Below are 19,148 nucleotides of genomic sequence, written 5' to 3'. Positions count from 1 at the left end.
CAAACTGAAAAAGTCAATGTCTTGTACTGCTGTATTGAAAACTTGGTATTTATGGAGGTGATACTTGTTCAAAAAGGTTTGAAAACAACTGGTTTAGGTTAAAAATAGTCATTATTCACTGCACCTGTAGATAATCTGTGACTGCTGACACCAGTTTCTGTCAAAATCAATAGCAAGCTTTGATGCTTTTTCTGTGTCTAGAGTAAGGTCCGTTTAACTCTGAGGACAAGAAATAAAAAGTTAGCGGAATACGTAAAAGGTAAAATAGCTGACAGGCAACAAGAAAAGGGGATAATTGTTTGTGCATACGCTGCATCTGTTTATGTAGTATTTAAGAGAAAAGAGAGGAATTCCCTCTTCAACAGGTTTCCTCACAAGGAGCTCATTCATGCGTCAAACTGATTTCCTACTTTTGTTTCAGACAGTTTAGTCATGCATGCTGAGGTTCTCATCCCTGTGTTTTGTGATCACTGGAACCTTTTCCTTTGGTTTTCAGGAGAAAGAGCCCTGAGGCTATTAAGGCAGGCAGCACTGACGTACATAGACTGGCGAACACGCGATGGAGGCATGTTTTTCCAATCATCATTTTGTGATGGAGTGAAAAGATTGGTTTCGAATGGTTCTTTGATTCCTAACATATTTGGAAACAAGACAAGGGTGTGCATCAATGGGAGGTTGTGAAATGAAAACAAAGCCAAAAGAACTAGCTTTATTGATCACAAAGTTGATGTCATTGTCAGCTTGGTGTGTAACAGGAAGTCATGCAGCTCATAAAGCATTTTTACTCAGTGTTTTCAGTGTGTGAGAAGCTCCTGTGGTAAATCAGCTTGTGTGAACGTTTTTCAAGGCCAAACAAAAACTAGAGCAACTGTGATATGCACTGCACTGTGGTTGGCGTGAGCGAGCGTGAGTGTGTGTCTCACTGTGTGTGGGCGTGCGTGACGGCGTAGGTGTTGCTCATAGTACAGGACGTCTATGTGGGAAACACTGTATGCACACCAAGGACAGATGAAAGGGGAAAGGTGGGTGGGCAGGAAGTGAACAACAAAAGAAACACACCATCTGATTTATCAGATGGGTACAGATTGGGTTGATCAGATGGAGGAGAAAAAGAGAGGATGGATAAGAAGGAGAAAGTGGCTGGGAAGAAAAAAACTGAAAGAAAACGACGGAGAGGCTGAGAGAGTGATGGAGGGAGAGACACAGAACAATGACGGAAAGAGATAAGTGCAGTAGCGGAAAGAGGTTAGCAGTAAACAATGAGAAGGCGGTAACCACGCTGTGCACCTGGTACAACAAAACCACAGCCCCAGTTGAAACAAACGCTGATACCTTAAGAACACCTTTAACCGTTTCACCGCCGCACTCAAGGAAAAGGAGTGCATATCCAGGGCTAATTTCACTCTTGAAAGTCAGTTTTTGCTTTGAATTAAAGGAAGAGGACTTGTCTGGAGTTTTAAAGGAGAGCAGCGGGGTTGTGACAGCAAAAAGAGATGATGTTCAACTTACAATGCTGTGAAAAAGTATTTTTCAATTACAGATTTCCACTGTGTTCAGTTTTCTGTCAAAACTAAATGTTAACTGAAGTAATGAATACACATTTTTATACCTTTGAGTCCCTTTGGCTGCACAGCACTTCATTACAAGTTGCACAACGGCTCGGCAGAGTTTTTACACTGGACGCCCTTCTTGATCAAACCGAGATCTAAACTCTGGTCCATGTATCAAAGACAGACTTAAACCAGCTAAACCACAGAGCGAATTACAAATGCAAAGCAAAAAATAAGAAGTTATTGCACCCTGCTCAATTTATGAATTTATTGTAACTACTGCACTTCTTTGGTGCAATATTACTTGCCACACCCAGGCCTGATTACTGTCAGACCTGCAAAATCTAATTTTTCACTTAAATCGAACCTGTCTGACAACATGAGGTAGGCAAAAAGATCTCAAAAAGCAAGATGTCATGCCCGGATCTAAAGAAATAGATCATAGAACAGATCAAAGAACAAAGTAAATGGCATCAATCAGTCTGTAAAAAGTCATTTCTGAGGCTTTGGGACTCCAGTGAACAGTATTGAATGGTATTAGCCACAAATGGTGAAAACATGGAGAAGTCATTTCCTTTCCAGTAGTGGCCAGCCCGCCAAAATTACCCCAAGAGCGGAGAGAACTCAGAGCAATACCTAAAGAACTGTAGGCCACACCTCAGTTAAACTATGAGTTCATAATTCAACAATCAGAAAGAAACTAGGAAGAAACGGCCTCCAAAAGACAGTTCCAGGGCCAAAACCAATGCAGCAAGATCCGAAGCACACTAGCAACTTCACCTCTGCATGGGTTAGGGTTTTTGGGTGGCCTAGTCAAAGTCTGGACATAAATGCAGGTGAGGTGCTTTACCATGATCTTAAACAGTCCGTTCATTATTGAAAATTCACCAGTCTGGCTGAATTATAACAGTTTTGCAAAGAGGATTGGACCAAGATTCTTTCAAAACAAGGCTCATGGCCAATTTTCATAAATGGGTGATGTCGGTTGTTTCTTTTCATCTTGCTGTATTGATAATACTGATGCATTTTTTCAAAATTCATGCATAAGATTCTTCTTCAAGTGTTGTTGCCATCTTGTTGTAGGATCAGCTGTTGAGTTGTCTGGTTGTTGGCATCAAATCTCCTGATAACTCTTTGTCTGTATATTTGTTGGTGGATAAGGATTTATAACACTTACTTTCGGGTTTTTCAATGAGATTCCTCTGCACTTAAATAATAATCAGACATAAAAAAGGTTGGGAACAACATCATAAGCCTAAATGCTGCAAATGCAGTTTTGTATTTAGTAAAAGAACAGTGGTATGATAGTATTACCGGTGAAAACCCGGCTCTCTTCTTATGCATCAAGCGCCTCTGTTCTTTATTGTGGCAGCCTTGTGAAAGCTACACGTGCACGTTTATGTACACGTGTTACCGCTGTGTAGCCTTTACAGCTAAATGATTATTCACGTATCCTTTAAATAAAGATACCTGTATTTCAGCCTAAAAAGCCAACCATGAAGTCGGGATTAAGACCGAGTCAAGTTTATTCTGGTTTTCCTAAAATGAAGACCAGTGAGCTACTCAGATGGCAAAAGGTTTGGTCTGACTTTCAGTTTTGGCTCCATTTGTTTTGAAAGTCTGCTGCTCTAGAGTGACACACAGTGGTTTTTTAAGGTCATATACAGCAACCTGAAGTACTGTATTTCACACTAGGTAAAGGTAATTGGTGAATTTTTCAGGTTAGGAGGATACTAAAATTAAATATATGAGCTTTGACATCAAATGTGCCACCTTATGACCTTAAAATGCAAACAACTGGTACAAAACCAGGTAGATCACTTCAACGTGAGCATAGAAAACTTGAAAAACAATAAATAATAATAAATGTGCAATCTTAAGAGATGTCAAAAGTTGTAAAAAGTATTTTTTAAAAGTTTCTTTTGTATATAACACAACCTAAAAACCACTGGAGCACCTTTGTCAATTTTGTTTGAAAGAACGTAATGAGGACTGCAAAACGCTTTCCTACACAAACAAAAAATGGAGTTTGTAACTAGATATGAGCAAGATAACTTTTCACACTGAAATGTACAAAAAAATAACTGGATTAGAAATATTTCTTACATATTTATGTTTCTTTCAAGCGCTCAGAGCTTAGTTCAAAGGAAAAAAACTATCAAATTTGCATGTGCTACATACATAGTGACTGCACAGACTTTCGGTTTCAGTTAAGAATATCAGCGAGAGTCAGTCTAATTATAAACATGATTTCTGAGGTAATTGTAGAATAGAGAATGTGTTTTTCTCACCTTACTGGAAAAACAATAAAAATACAAAGATTTAAACAGCATTTACATCAGACCCATTTGATTTAATTTGTAGTTTGATTTAACTTAAACCAAAACTTCACATGTGACTTTGTGGAGCTGATTTTCGTTCTTTTTTTTTTATTCACACAAAGGGAATAAAGCAAGGACACATTCTATTCTGTCAGACAGACAGACAAACAGTCTCCATCAGTGATGTTTTTACAGCCTCCCTAGCCTAATCATCTTCCAGACAGAAGCAGATTTACAACAGGCACATTTACCAGTCAGCCTGTGAGGACCCAGAGGACTGGTTGGCTCGCCTACTGAGCTGCAGAGCGAAGTGGCCCTCATTCCTTCTGGCTTCTTCGTCTGTCTCCCATTCGTTTTTTTTATGTTTGCTCCATCTCCGCAGCCTGTGTCTAGCACCGATTTTACTTGTATAATTTGTTTTATTGCCTTTTGTCTTTTAAATTGCTCCATCTGACTTAATCTGATGGGGGTAAAGACGACATTAACTTGGACACCACGTTGAACTAATGTTGGCTTCGTTTGATCCCCCACAGAGTACAAAAATAGTCCCAGGACAGTGAGGAGAGCACTGGTTTCAATTAGTAATTGATCTGCAAAGCATTAAGTGTGCTGTGTACTATTTGAATTAGTAGGGAATGGAAGAAGATTATTATAAGAATAGAAACTGAACATACAATTCTTTTCCTGAGGGTAAAGCCATTTCCTGAACTCTCCTTCCTAGTTGAAAAAAAAGGACATAACCGAGAAAAGCTTGTTGTTTTTTTAAGATCATAAAGGCATGTTCCTATACTGTCTTCATACATGTGAATAGCGTGTCCATATTTTGGGCTCATTAAGAGAAATGTCTGCGAATTGCTAATTTTTTCTTCTACTTGAAGGTAGACTCAAATTGTAGCATTTACAAGAAGGGCATCTGGAGCTGCATAATATTAGGAAAATGTGTATTTATGATGTTATTTATGAATACAACAAGAGCCAAATAGACTTGGATTATTCCCCATTTTTCTCACTTTTCTATTTTTTCGTCATCAATGAGCTTTAGCTTTCTGGTCACTAGAATCTATAGAAGGTGTGGGTGTCAAGGGGAATGAAAGTCCATCTAACTGACCCAATTTGTATACTTACAAGCGGAGTTTTAGTCTGTGGCACATGAAATATTATATTTGGAATTTCAGTGTTACACACATTTAAATTGTGATAGTATGTATTTTACAGCTGTATTGGTATTTCCAGTTAGGAAATTAATAAAAAAGAAGACTTTTTATCAGCCTGAATACCAAAAAATTAACACCAGTCAGGCTTTGAACTTGGATTTAAATGCAAAACAAAACAGTTTTTTGTATTTGCATCAAATACTGTATGTATCACAGATCATAAGCGTTTGTTTAAAGAATTTAAATTTATTGTCAATTCCTCGGGTCCAGATTGAAGAAGTCTTAAGTTTTGAAATTGGTCCAGATGCCAAAACTAAAAAACTGTGGAATGGCCCTTTACCACAGTACAGAATATGAAGCAAACTTCATCATTGTTTTGTTTTATGATTTGAGGAGCATGCAGATAATAAAAAAAAACAATAACATTGATGTTTGGTGCTAAAATGTCCAGCATGTCTTGAAATTCTATTTTAAAGAAGTATGACATTTTAATTCAAGGCATTTTATGTGAGGCTTAGTCAGAAGAGCAGCCCATCTGCTGGAAAACTGTACCCAGGGCCACATTTTACGACGTTTTGACAAAACAACTCTTCTCTGATATGCGGGTCTGCTGTGATCTGTGTGCACAAAATTGAATTTAGTCTTTCGACATGCATTTGTGTGTGCACGAGCTCTTGTGTTTGTTGTGTACTGTTAGGCAAGGTTAACCTTGTTGTGGTTTACCATGGAAAATAAAGGCCTCAAGTCACATTGTCACCTGAACAGCACAAACACTAAGAGTGCCTTTTTTATAACTGGGTGCGCCTCTTGTGTGTTGGTGGAAAATTTTCAAGGTTCGCTTGCTCAGCTGCATCTCCTTTTTCCAAGTACCAAGGAAGAAGTTACCAACCTGCAATGGAAAATAAATTTCTAATTGAAACAAACATCAGAAACAATACACTCTGACAAAGGGGTGTGGTATAGATTTCATAAAAAGTAAGTATTGTTTTAGTTTTGACTAGATATGTGTTGATCATCTATATCCAGCAACTCTTTTTTTGCCTTTAATTTAACCGTTGAGGCCACAGTGGTGGAAGAAACTCTTTCCATCATGGAAAGATGTAAGATCGAACCTTGCATTCAGGTGCAAGCTTCACACAAAGATTACTGATAAAGCAAAGCTCAAGGCTTTGAAAATTAAAAAAAAAAAACTCTTGTTGCACAACATGAAATAATGCTGATACTGAGGTTCTTGGTGAGGTACTCTATCATGGAGTTTATGAGTAAAAGGAATCCGCTGCAAGCCTGTGGTTTCTTGCCTTGCAGCACCATGACTTGGAATATCTGGCAGATGGAGTGAAAGAAAGGAGAGCAGATTGGGAGGATTGGGGTTTGGCCTGGAAGCTTGGTTTGTTTGGTTCCTCACAATGTTTTTTCTGGAGAGAGTTTAAAAGACTTTGGGAATTCATAAATTCACATAGAGGAACATGGATTACAAAAGTAACCAAGATGTAGAGATGAGATCCAGACAGTTTGAATTAGGGGTGTGACACTACATCCAGTTCACAAGACAGGACTTTTGCAACATTTTTGAGAAAACTCAGATTTGCATTTTACGTTTCACAAATGACAGTTTCCCAAAAAAAAAAAGAAAGAAAGAAAGAAAGTTTGTTAGATTAGGTATGTTGAGAGTAGGTTTAATAATTAAAAGAGAAAACCTTCAGAACTTACCCAAGAAGAGCATGGCATGGAGCATGAGCAGAATAACAGGAGGAACCAGCAAAGAACAGTGACATCAGTGACAATTGGGCGTGTTTCAGTGGCGCAGTGGTTAGCACACACGACCCATGTACGGTCCTTGACCCGGCTTCGACTCCGACCTGTGGTCCTTTGCCGCATGTCTCTCCCCCTCTCTCGTACCCCCCTTCCTGTCAGCCCACTGTACAAAAAACGAGCCACTAGCGCCATAAATACCTCCAAAAAAAACTATACAAAACTGACAACCAGTGAGCTTATATACTGAGGGAAGAGTGGAGAATGACATTGAATGCAGGACAGGTGATCAGGGAACTAGGAATAGTTGGGGAGGAGAGTAAGAGGAAAAGCTTATAATTAACACAAGGGAAGCTGAACTAGACACAAAAGAACTACAAACCAATAGGAAACGCACCAAGAACAAAACACAAAAATAAACTCAGAAACTAAACACAAATGCCTGTCTCATAATAATATGTTAAACTTCATCCAGCAGACATAAAATGGATAGGGGCTTTGTGAAAATGTGGTGGTGTTTTAGTGTCGCCAGATCTCCTTCTTGTCTCCCTCTTTGATTGTGTTTCTTGCACCTTTTAACCAATGTTGGTAATGTTAAAATTTAATTGGCTGGATAAAAATTAGACTAGTCCGGTCCAAGAGAATAAGCTCATTCCATACCATGATAGGTTTTAGAAAAGTTAGTTTTATCTGAATGAACTGCTAGATGTTCATCATCTCAGAAACTTTTTGATAATCTCAGTGCCCGTTATTTCAACGTGGCTTCCTTCTTTTATCAGTACTTCACGTTTTTGTGCTCTACTCCATGCTGCCTACTTAATCCAAGCTCCTTCATTGAGCGAGTAAAAGTGGAAGGCGAAGCAAGCCGTTAAGGGCTGCCGACGGTTAGACTTCTTGGCTTGGGCAAACAAGCGCTGAGAAGGGGAGAGGTCCGGGAACAATTATGGCTTAGTAGGAGTAACGGTGCCGAGTCAGGCAGCTGCTGATCGTTCCCTGAATATGCTTTATTTCTGCAGATGTTTGTGTTCCTTTGTGTGTGTGCACAGGCTCAGGGGGCGTCGAGAAGGAGCGATGCTCTCATACGCAACCACATATTTACGTTACAAATCATGCCTAAACAATTTAGCTCGCCACAGACGCAAACATCGCACGCTTTTATAGTCGGGCTGGATGGATAGAAATGATGGAGAGATTGGCAGAAGGATTCAAGGACAAGAATACAAAAAAATGGAGTCTAGACTGATGGAAACAGGTATAAAGCATACTGTTTTACCTTATCCCAAATTGTTACATCTTAGCTGGTCGTTCAAAGGCAGAAATGTAGCTCTTTGAGGGTCTTGAGATGATGTTTTGCATGCTTTGTTAAACGATGTAAGAGCTCCACCCATCAGTCTTACTAAGGTCATGATGTTGTAAAACTACAGTTATTAAGGTGTTTTAAATAAAAGCAATTACATGGTTGTGCTGTGAGAATCTGAAGTAGCCACATCTTGTGTGAAGATAAAACTTTGTCCCACATGCTATTGCGGTTGGAGACTGATTATTTTTTCTCGTTTTTTTTTTTTTTTTCAAACATTTGGCCTCTGCATGTGCAGATAACCATCAGAGATCAGCAGTGTGCAGTCCTCTGCAACTTCAGCTCGTGTGTCACAGCCGCAGTAAAAAGATTTGTGCCAGAACTTGTACTTTACAAGATTTGAAGAATTAGCTTCTACACAAGGCGAGCAAGTGGAGCAAAATAGACACGAGTCTCTGACCATAGCTAATTTAAACGCAGAGATCTTTTAGTAGAGCCAGTCACTTTATTTTGGGGTGATAATTACACATTGAGGGTGAGCCACCATGTTATTTGTGCAGAGATGATCGATAGCAGAATATCAAGTCTAACAGGCAGTTGTAGAAGGAGGTTTCCCCTCTGGTGGGGTAATTTACATAAAAATACACATCATTCATGCAAAGAAACACACATACGGAGTTTTCTATAACGTAGTGGCCCCACATACACATGAACAAGCACATGCGGTGCAAACATATGTTTAAATGCACGCGCGCGCACACACAAAGATGAAGGGTGGCAACAGGCGGTCTCTGTGATGCCGCTGCAGAGCGAGGCCTCCTGGGCCTCTGCATGCAGTCCTGCGGTGCAGCACACCAGCTCTGGCTCTTGTAGACTTTTGGACAAGCTCCACATGTGGTCAGCTGGATGGTAGCGCCCTCGCTTCATGCTCCCAACATGACTCCAACATGGAGCAGTGCCATCTCCAAGAAACACAAAAAAAAAACCTAAGAGAAACCTCTTTCTTTCTCTTAATAGACATAAACATTGGTGCTAAAGGAGAAACTTTGGTCCAGAGTAGCAAGTTGTGGAGATGTTTCTCTCAACGTGCAGCTGTAAGTTTTAGGAGAAAAGCAAACTTGCAGGTATTCTGAATTAAATATGATTGCTAGAGAGATTTCCCGAGTCAGTTCAGGATCCCTCCATGCATCTCTGTGGAGGGCTCCCACCACCCCCGGGTTAAGTCGGCGTTACAGAACCAAACAGAGTCTGCTCGGTCAGACTTGGTGGGGAGTGCTTCTCTGCTCTCCAGCACCTCTTTGAGCTCCTGGAGATAAAAGCAGCTGGCTCAACATCAAATCAATAGGCCCATCAATGGTAACATCTCCGGAAGATTAAAGAGAAACTCAGCGAGAGGCAGCGATGGAGGTGGGGTGCTAATACGGTACAAGACCCGGCCAATGGGAGGGGATTTAATTGATGTGTAGGACAGAGATGGAAGCTGACGATGTTGTAATGGGGTGAGGTCGGTCAAGGTTCTGTTTGGTAACTTCTCATTTCGTTTCATTCTTCCATTAGTAGGAGTCTTGTTTGTCTCCATGTGCCTCAAATATACATATCTGAGTTATTTTTAATGTTTTCTGGACATTCAGCTCTTGGACATCTGTAGATAAATAATTATTTCTCTGTAGTATTTTATCTGCACTCCAGTTCCTTCTTATGATCTCCATCTGCTTTTCACATTCCCTGTTTGATCCATCAAAAGGCATTAAACACAGGCCTGGTTCCTAAGGAAACTGGCTTACGGTGCCATGCAAAAACTATAAATACCCATTGAAGTGTTTCGCATTTTATCACAGCACAACCACAAACTTTAATGTATTTTATTGGGACTTTACGAGATAGATCAACATAAATTAGTGAAGCAGATGGAAAAGGTATAAACGGTTTTTTGTTTTGTTTTTTCAGGACACTAACCCTTTGGGGTATGTCTCTACCATGTTGGTCCACCTAGAGACTGAAATATTTACCCAGTCGGATTTGATTGAGAGCGTTTGTGAACATCAATTTTTTAAGTCTCTACTTTGGCTTGGCCCTTTTAACTCAGTAATCATGCTTTGATGCAAACAACTTCATTGTAGCTCTTGCTGAGTGTTTAAAGTCATTTTACTGCTGCAAAGTGAACCTCTGCCTCAGTGTCAAGCATTTGCAGCCTCCTAACACGTTTTCTTTCACTACGCCTTGTATTAAGCTCTGTCAGCTCACCTGCTTTCCTTGCCACTACTGCAGAAAAGCATCCTCACAAAACTGACATAAAGCAATACACAATAAACACAGAGATGAGTCAGTGTTTAGTCATTTGCTTCATTAGTCATTAAGCACAAGCACCTTAAGGTTAAGCGCCCTTCATTTTCCCATCAACTACAAGCTGTTTTGTTGTGTCTGGTGGAGAAACCCACCCCTACGTCATGATGCTGCCACCACCGCCAGGTGTCAATGTGAGGATGGTGTGTTGTTGATGTGCAGCTAGTTTTCTGCCAAACAATGTGTTTGGCGTAGTACTTCAAAAAAAAAATATTTTAAATTTCATCTTATTCCAACTGTTTGCTATGTCCCTAAAGAATTGGACCTGTTACTGCTTTCTTTCAACAATGTTTTTTTTCCCCTGCTTTCCATGGTTGGCCAGATTTGTGGAGGGCATGACTGCTAAATGTGCCGCTATGTCAGATAAAATCCCACTAAAGGATTGTGGTTGTAAAATGGCAAAATGTGAAAAAGTCAAAGGGTTAGAAATGCTTTTGTAAGGCACTGTGTAAAGATCCGGAGCTTTGCATCAAAACTATTAAAAAGGATAAGTTGACCTCAGTTTCTTGCACAACTGACCAGAACCTTTGTCCAAAATAGAAACGTGGGGAAACTCAGCATGCATCCCTTTAGCCACTAACATGCTTCGTACAGCCGCCAGTATAGAGATAAAAAAGCCCCTAAATGAGAGCAGCATGTGTGCGGGAATAAAGTCAGGGAATGAAAAACCTCTCTGAAATATTCTTTCATAGTGAGGAGGAGACCGCAGGATGGAGCCTGTGCTGATCTGGTCGGTGTGGTTGTGGGCCGGGGTTTGTACGCTCTCTATCTGAAGCCACATCAGAGGCCCAGGCCATGTGTAATGTGATCTGGATGGGCAGAGGAGGGTCCCCCAAACCCTCCCCACAGCTGGATTCAGAGGGACCGCCGCTGAAGTGCAACATCAGGACGGATGTATGTCGGTGATGTAAGACGGCCTGCCATGGCAAACAATTATGGCTGCGAGGATGGTGACTTTAAAAAAATAAATGCTACCGTGACAGTGTGTGGAAGGTGAAATATAGTTACAAAACGACATGATTAAAAGTGAATTATCTAAAAGATTGGCTGATTTGTAGGAGGTATATACCTGTACTACCTGCGCCTGTCTTCTGCAACAAAAGAGTGATGATGAATTACCTATTTTTACTCAGTAAGTTTTTATTTAGTAAATTACTATTATTTGCAAACCTCCTCAAATTGTCTCATAAATGTACACCTGAATTAACAACAACTAACCACAAATGGCTGCTCTACCCTCTGGAAAATGTTTAATTTAATCATCTATCAGTCCATCCATCCTCATCCTTGCACTCTTTGGATCCTATGGTCCATATTTAAACCTTCCCCACTGTCATATCTGCCATGAAATAATGACAAACTCTTTGTTGATTACACTTTCAGTACGGACTAAATTAGAATGGAGATTTCTAGAAATTGAAGTTGTTATAAGACAACTCAAGAAAAGTAAAATTTATCTCTTCAAAAATGCTCCTTCTTTTTCCTCAATTTCAGAGTCCAGGACAGCCCTAAATGTTATTTAAGGTATTCGACCTGAGAATAGGTCGTCTGTAGGCTCAAAATGTAAAACAATATTATTGCTTAAAATGTTTTAAAGAGCTTGTTTTATCCTTTATTTTGTGTCTGGAGATTAGAACCAGTGAACTAGTGGCTTAAATTTCTACAAAACGTTCCACAAAAGACAAACACGCTTCAGTTCTGCTCTGTGTTGTTATCTTCTCTTTCTCATCTGGTCTGCCGTTTCTTCTCATCTCCCAAGCAGTTGGTTTTTCTTTCTCTCGTTGTTTTTCTTTCCCTCCAATTTATTTACCCTCTACCTCTCTGTCTGTCTCTACTCTCATCCCTCGTTCCCTTCTGTGTTCCCTCTGCTTACGCCGAGCCTTGAACAAACAAACAAGCAGCGGGTGGCTTGCCTCTCCTATCTATAATTCAAGCCAGTGAAAAGTACAGCAAGGATGTTTGTCGAACGCATGAAGTGCGTCTCTCAGAGCGCAGAGAGAGAGAGAGAGAAAGGCGTAGAGGGAGATGTTTCTCCATTACAGCTTGGGCACAAGACGAGCAGCTTTCCCACACTGAAACTGGGAGATTAAGACCAGGTTAATGGTGCCTTTTACTGGTTTTGACTGAAAGCAGGGTGGAGTTTTAGATAATAAGAGGCCAAATTAAGTAAATTACACTAAATGTTGCAAACTCCATACAACAAAGCAGATTTTAAATCAAACAAAAGACCAACACAGAGAGTATATCTGCACGAATAAGTGAAAATAATCTATTATTTTATACTTCAGGCCTCTTGTGACTTGCTTGAGGACACTGATGCAGCTGTGTAACAGTAACCGACTGCAGGCGTTATCCATCATAGAGAAAAGCAGCCTTATCCCCCTGAGAACCAAGCCAAACCACTTGTGGTAACAACAACTTATAGTGATAAATGAGAGTGGCAAGAAAAAAAAAAAAGAGCCAAAGCTGCATTTCCAGGTGTTTGGATGAAACTCCGGTTTAGAGTTTTGAAATCCAACCGATATTCTTTTCTCGAAAACGGTTCAGACTGATGTTAATTTCACCTTCATAACGTCAGTTAGAGCTCTGGTGTGCAGTTTAGGTTAGATCAGAAGTGATTGCATATTAAAAAAAAGTACATTTAAATTGCCATTATGTTAGAAGATGAGAAAACGGGCAGTTTTTGCATTTAATAAGCAGATGCTGTCATTTAAAAAAAAAAATTGAATCTGAAAATGTCCTAATAAACACTGCAAGTAGATTTAGCAGTTATGCACAGCTGGATTGTAAAAGCAGGATTCAATCACATGCACCATATTCTTGCAAAACCTATTGGATGAAAGTGATTTTTTTTCCAGCCAAGAAACCCTTTAACATTAATTTTTTTCCTGCCAGGATGTGTCGAGATTAAAATGATGGGACTTTTTTTTTTTTTTGCTGCCCGCAGTTGAAGCTGTTTTCTCTTTCCCCGCTGCCATGTGGCGCCTGTTGAGGGGACCAGCCCCCAGCAGGTGGGCCTGACATGGGAAACAGAGGTACAGAAGAGGTGGGGCTCTCTGCACATCTCCAGAAATCACCAACGCCGCTGGGGTTAAAGGAATTAATCAGAGAGAATACATTAGAACATGAAAGGAGAGAAGACTCTCTCATCCATCCAGCCTTCATTCCATTCGTCCTTGTCTTACTTTTGTTTTTATCTTTGAAAAGTGAAACTCAGTTGATCAACAGGGGATTGTTAAAGTCACCTTAAAATCCCTTATGATAATTTAGAAAAGAGATGCAATAGACAGAATGCTGTGGAGGATTTGTAATCTCTGGATTGCGTCAAGCTTTGACCTGCCTGTAGATAATGGTTTTAACCAATTTTGATATCTCTTAAAGAACTGTGACATTATAAAATTCAAGAGCAACACACTAAATATTTTTTTCTGATGTTCCTCCTGTGATCTGTCATTATTATTTATATTTGGAGTAAAGGCAACTTTAAGCATGTCCATGAGGGAGCTGTTTCTATAAAACATGCTTTTATTAACTCATTAAGACCAAAGACAAAACAGCTACATCTTTAGCATCTTATTTTAGCAATTACTGTAGCAAGCATTGTTTGAACATTAGTATCTGTGTGGACCCCATATTTTTCAAAAAGCTACCAATATTTCCAAAGCTCACATGTTCCAAGAGGTTGAAAGCGTAAAACTATAATAAGGAGCAACTTTAGTGTATCCTTATTGTTATCTGCTGAAAATCTTGCTCTCTTTTGCTTATTTGGAGATTAAATGAACCAAATTTATTTTAAATATATCCTGACTCCTCACTTAACTCCCAAATTTACTGATGCCTGCCAATGTTTCCAAAAACCTTGTTATCCTTGAAGTTGAAAACTCAAAAACATAGGACCAAGCAATTTACCATGTATTTTTCAGCATTCCTGTTATCTGCAGAAAGGATTGCTCTCCTTCTCTCTCTTTCAATCTAAATAAACCACAGGCATATGGAAGAAAAAGCCTTTTTATTTTACATAGCTTCTTACATCACTTTGCTTCCCTGACTCTAACACCTATCTGATGCTTAAAGTATCAGTTTTTTATTTAATTTTTTTCCCCCTCATTGACAACCTCCACGGTAAAGGGTTGTTGTTAATTAGACCTGGTAGCACGTAGGTATGGTACGTTCTTTGATCTGGAGAAAGTCTTGTTTTTCTAACCAGCAGGGCTGACCATGATCAAAATTGGTCAACAATTAATTACTTGGTGCATCTCTGATATAGAAACATTAAATCTAAACCTCCTTAGAAAATAAAATGTACTCAATTTCCAATTAAAATATTTAAGATAAAAACATAGACGTCTCTTGTTTGTACACTACAAACAAGAGACGATGTCTGAATCTCCAGGTTTTCTAAAAAAGCAAAAGCAATCTGTTATCATGATTTTAATTAGTTGTTTCTGTAAATTCATTAATGTAGAGAGAAGCTTCAAGGCCTGTGTGCATTTCTTGATTCTGAATTTGTCGCTTATTTGTCAGAGTGTGCATTTTTTGGGTTCTGCTGTGTAAAAACTGTGACTGCAGTGTTGCTGGAGCCAAACCACAATCCCACAGTCAATGTGGAAGTGCCAAAAGCTAAACTTTTCTGAAAAGGCCTCCAACATGTTGTCGGTTCACCTCTGCAGTTGCACAATTGTCCATCCATCCATCTATCCATCCGTCCTTAGCAAACCTTCAGTTTCTATTTTTAAAATCTGGTAGAAAGGACTTTAAACTCCATTAATAATGTTGTTGTAACAGTGAGGAATTCTGACTTAAAAAAAACATCTAGGAAGCCTGTTAATACAGGTGTAAATGAAGTGTTCCTGGCTCCCAATAAATATTCATTTTGTCCCCAGGTTCCTGCACACCACTTTTGAATTTGAACTTTATCTAAATGAAGCTGAAACATAAATGAAGGAGTTACTTTTAACGCAATTGCTGTCAGGTTAACAGACTAAAACCTGAAAGATTTTACAGGAACACATTGAAGGAAGTGTCTGAGCTGTGTTTGTGCCACAGATGACGCTTGATAATCGGATTGGACTTCACAGTTGTTATCAGCAACCGTTTTGACAGCTTACGAAATGTATGGGTTAAAAATAAAAGTCCAAAACAGAAAGCAATTTACAGAACACATATTTGTGGGAACAATACAGAAAGACGTGTTATCTAGTTCATTCTATATTTGTTAGGGGAACGCGTAGTTTAATACGTTTTAAGTATGAGGGTTAAAAAGTAGTTCTTTGCTAGTTTTTTTTGTTTGTCTTCTTTAAAAAGAAAGTAAAAAATTGCACGAATTAAAATGCAAATTTGTGCAAAAAAAAACTTGTGCTTATCTTAAGGCGCAAATCCTTTCATATCTATCTAACTACCATAAAGAGTATGTTTGCATGCAGATGGAAACAGAATATTTCTGTTTGGGTTTGGGGATGTTACAGCCATTCAGCAGATGCTACCTGCCAGGCACCTCTTTTACGTGGCCTTCAATACTTCCACAACACAGACGCCCTGGGACACGAGCATTTTGATACGAACATCAAAGCAGCAGATCAGACTTCAGAAAGCGCCGTGCTCATAGATCCAATGGTTGACCCACAGGGCAGAAAGCATGTAAAATGACTGAGTTCCCCAAAACCTGTTGGTCTACACCAAGAGTCGGCCATGCACAACCGCCTCCTCAACGCCTCGATCGACACAAAAAAAACGACAAACATAGACAAAACATGAGAGCTGCATACACTGGAAAAACATGTGCTTACTTTCTATGGTATAGTGATTTCAAAAAAAATTTCAAAAGTAAATTAAAGGGATATTCTTAGTTACCTGAATTACCGCACTGTGGGACAGTAAAGGATATTTCTATTCTATTCCATGTTTTTGTCTCGTTTCAGACATGCAAAAAATTGCTGTTAGCACAAACTGGACCGAAATTAGACGGCATTTAAAAAAAAAAAAAAGAATTTCCAAGTTCAAGGCAAAGTTAAGAAGACAAAGAAAAATATTTAAAAAATGTTTATAAACTCAGCTTTTTTTATGTTGTACATCCAAAGAAGCCCAAATATAGAAGTTGATAACCCAGCAGAACAGGAAACAGAATAAACAAAAAACAGGAAATGACTAAACTCTTACTACTTCTAAAACTGAAATTAACATATATATATATACAGTAGTTCTGCTGGGTTCGATTTGTGTTTGATGTTGGATTTAAATACCCTTGTCTGCAAGCTGAATTCTCCCAGTAATTGTGTTTTATAAAACACACGCGAATCCATCATGTCCCGCTACAGTCTCAACCAAAAATGGTTCAGGCCAATCATGTTGCATTATTATGGTTTAAGGTGGGACATAGAGATGTGATCAAAACAAGAACTGCCAAGCCCACAGCTGAATCAAAATAAACATGGCATGGTATGCACACATAACTGCTGCTATCACATCTGTTTTGTCAGAATCCACTATTTCTTTTTTGAAAGAAGAACAGCAAGAAGTGCCTTGACCAGCGTAAACTTGCTATCGTTCCTCATGGCAGCTGCTGCTAACATTTTTATTTGATACCGTTGGCTAAAACCAACCTTTGGTAGGCGGGCACTTGGTGTCGCTTCGCCCAATCAGCTTGGAGAGTTCTGCTGAATGTCCCTCCTTTACCCAAACAGATTCAATGGGAACAGTCCCACACTGATAATGTGCAGAACAGAGAGCGCTGCACTATCAATCTGACTGGCTAGGTTAGGGTTTATAAACAACATCAAACCAAAAGTGTTTTTTTTTTTTTCTGAATATAATTATCATTAACACTGAAATATTGAAAATAACGTGCTCTTGTCCGATTAAACAATACGTGTGTGGTAAAAAATATATTGAAATGTCTTTTTATGACTTAAAAAAGTTTGTTCCCTAGTACAATTTCTGACCTCTTGAGGGAGCTTTTGTTAATATTAAGACTTCCAACTGAAAGTTTCAATTATTTTCAAAAATGACAGCTTTATTGTCTCTAAGGACGTCGATAGTTAGAAGACAGTATTTACGTGAAGTCAACCACTGCACTTAAAAACAAGGAAACATCCATTCTTTAAATGGCCATTTTCTGGAATAAATATTTTAAATAAATATTTTAAACCTTGAAGAATTATTTTCTAATTTTGAATAATCTAAAAAAAAAAAAAAGAAGCTTAGACTGGAATATAAAAGGTATAAAACTAACAGCGTGTAACACTGTTTATAATATCCTTAGCTTGAATTTGTCAAATTTATTGTTAGATATAATCAACCAAATTAAAGTTTTTGCTCAAAATTCCCAGTTTTTAATTTGGTTAACAAATTTGAAAGAGAAAGACAGAGACAAGGGGAGATTAAAAGGAAGGAAAAACCAGGCTGGTTTAGTTTCATCTTTGAATCTACATTCATCTAAGAAGCGAGGGAAAAAAAGTACTTTCACTATGACCTTTCTGGTTGTCTTTCATGTGGTATTTGGTGGCGATATTTGTGTATTAAATACATACTGGCACACAGGAAACACGTCACTGCAGGGGTTTTTATTTTCTCAACGTGCGTCGGCATTTCCCATTTTGAGCATACGCTCCAGTATTTTAAGATGAGCTGGTTAGCGAAAGCGCTGCTCGGCGGCCATAAAGGGAAAGGTTTCACAATGATTGAGCGATAGACATTTGCTCAGTCATCTCAACATGGCACATAACTTCCGGCCAGGATGGCAGTCGACCAGATATCTGCCCGCCGCTTCCTCCCCTCCCTATATTAGCAGGCGGGAGACTCTTGTTAAAGGTCACTTTGGTTGTTGTTGGGTTTTTTTTCCTTCATCTTGATGATTGGATAAAAGTTTCACCCCCAACCACAGTCTGCAGATAAATCAGGTCAGATAAACACAGTTATTGAAGTTTGACATTTTGCACTCCTGGTCGGAGAATAAATGCAAACACTGTCGCCCCTCTCTCCACATCAAGTCCTTGTGTCCTCTTAACAATGCTCTTATCAAACCGCGACATTTTTTTTCTCTCTTCTGCTAACTTTTTCCCACAAGACAGACAAATATGGCTGTGGCCTCAGCTAACTGTACTATCTATTGTTTGAGCAGACCAAACTCTGGAGGAAATGCGCCTCAAAGAGGATTTATGTCTTGTGTGGTCGCCTCGTTTCCTGCCGACTCGATGTGTCAATACTTTTTGTTGCCGGCGATTACCCGAGTGTCACAAACAAGTTGTTAATTGTGGAACGTTCTGGTGGAAATAAACAAACACACCATTAATTAGCTTTCTTCAGGACCGATCATTAGAGGTCCCTTTTCTGCTGGGTAACACTGTCGCCGCAGTCTAGAGGAGAAAGTTGCCTGCAAGTCTGTCTCCGTCGACTCATTAAGAAAGTGATAACTCATCTCCAAATGCCATTGCACTGGTTGGATTTGATTTTCTGCAGCCTGTCATATCCATGGCCCAGAGCCAGTTGTAGCAGAGCTCAGTGCTTTCTCCTGCGTTCAAAGCCTTTCTCACGGCATCAGGTCTGAGCTGCAGTGTCAGATGAATCCGGGGCCTGTAAATGGAACAGATGCAGATGTCATTTTCTATTGCAGGCAGGATAAGGCTCTGCAGCAGGAAGCTGATGCCTAAAGGAAATTACGTGAATTATGAATCAGGATTTAAAAAGGTAGTTTTAAGTGAAGACCTCTCTCTGGCTGACTAAAACTAGGGTATGA

General features: G+C 39.3%; 1 protein-coding gene and 1 long non-coding RNA gene across 13 annotated transcripts in view; one reads left to right on the top strand and one right to left on the bottom strand.

The window, feature by feature from the left end:
• Window positions 1-19,148, top strand: part of tcf7 (transcription factor 7) — an 87,385-nt gene that overhangs the window by 20,426 nt on the left and 47,811 nt on the right. The window lies entirely within an intron of this gene.
• The window catches only part of LOC110366519, a 32,200-nt gene continuing 31,013 nt past the window's right edge, over window positions 17,962-19,148 (bottom strand). Inside the window, exon 3 of the long non-coding RNA XR_002426749.2 lies at window positions 17,962-18,985. This is a non-coding gene — a long non-coding RNA (uncharacterized LOC110366519). The remainder of the gene's footprint in view (window positions 18,986-19,148) is intronic.

The sequence above is a fragment of the Fundulus heteroclitus genome, chromosome 11, assembly GCF_011125445.2.
Source record: "Fundulus heteroclitus isolate FHET01 chromosome 11, MU-UCD_Fhet_4.1, whole genome shotgun sequence".
NCBI classification, from domain to species: Eukaryota; Metazoa; Chordata; class Actinopteri; order Cyprinodontiformes; family Fundulidae; genus Fundulus; species Fundulus heteroclitus.
This window is presented reverse-complemented; position numbering and strand designations above follow the sequence as displayed.